This window comes from Bison bison, unplaced genomic scaffold, assembly GCF_000754665.1.
Source record: "Bison bison bison isolate TAMUID 2011002044 unplaced genomic scaffold, Bison_UMD1.0 scf7180017863627, whole genome shotgun sequence".
In the NCBI taxonomy this organism is placed as follows: domain Eukaryota; kingdom Metazoa; phylum Chordata; class Mammalia; order Artiodactyla; family Bovidae; genus Bison; species Bison bison.
Window position 1 is genome coordinate 5,050 of NW_011494199.1, and position 956 is coordinate 6,005.

The 956-nt window shown below is 51.9% G+C and overlaps 1 long non-coding RNA gene across 1 annotated transcript in view; it reads right to left on the bottom strand.

Moving 5' to 3' along the window:
* Positions 1 to 244: 244 nt before the first annotated feature.
* LOC104983895 overlaps positions 245 to 956 on the bottom strand; it is a 1,826-nt gene continuing 1,114 nt past the window's right edge. The window contains exons 2-3 of the long non-coding RNA XR_824691.1: positions 853 to 941; positions 245 to 773 (exon numbers count right to left, since the gene is read on the bottom strand). This is a non-coding gene — a long non-coding RNA (uncharacterized LOC104983895). The remainder of the gene's footprint in view (positions 774 to 852; positions 942 to 956) is intronic.

Genomic DNA, 956 nt, shown 5'->3' on the forward strand with positions numbered 1-956 from the left:
ACTCTTGTGAGGATTATGAGTCAATATTTGCAAAATGTTTTAGAAAACACTGGGCATGCAGTTGGTGCTGAGAGTTGTGTCTGGCGCACAGATGGTGCTTCACAAGCACTTAGAATAGGACCTGGCACACAGATGGTGCTCAATGAGCACTCAAGAGCAGCAGCCATCACACACCTGGCATTCACTATGCACACAGGCACAATACTGGTGCTTGGTTAAGGATGTGGAAAAAAAAAACCCACAATGCCAAGGAACACACTGGCACTTTTATATATACACAGCGCAAGGTACAGGGTCTCAATAAGAAAATACACTCTGTTCAGGTGCACCCCACCCCCACCCCCTGAGAACACCCCAGATTGAGAACAAGAAGGAAGGGGAGAATCATAAATAGAGAATAGAAGGAAGGTTAATGCTCTAAAGGGCAAACACAGGCAGGGAACACACTGCTGGAAGGAGACACGACCTCTTCTTCCCTGGGAGAGCGCAACATAGCAGCAAGGAGAACAGTAGCCACAACTAAGCCTGTGACGCCTGGCGTGGGGCACCTATAACTCGGGTTAAGAGAATGGGGGTGGCTTCAGGAAGGAAGAGAGCCGGGACAGCTTCCTTCCTGGTGGCAGGGCCAGGGCCCCTCAGTTTACATCCACGAACTCTGATTTGGGTGGGGCACCACAGGCAGACGATGCGGGGGGCTTTGACGAGCTGGCCTGGGTTTGCAGACGGCGTGCCACGTCCTGGCGTTGGTAGAAGAGGACATAGGCTGCCTTGGACTGTGAGGAGAAGACAGGAGTCAGCGTGGGTTGGGGAAGAAGGTATCGGGAGAAGGGGAGGAAGGAAGATAGGAATCACCTCAATCTGATTCTCTGTCACAGGTGAGACGCTGCTGTCATCGAAGTAGTGCCACTGACCACTGTCCTTGTTGCAGGCAAATGTCGTGTCTGTAAGAGAGGGCA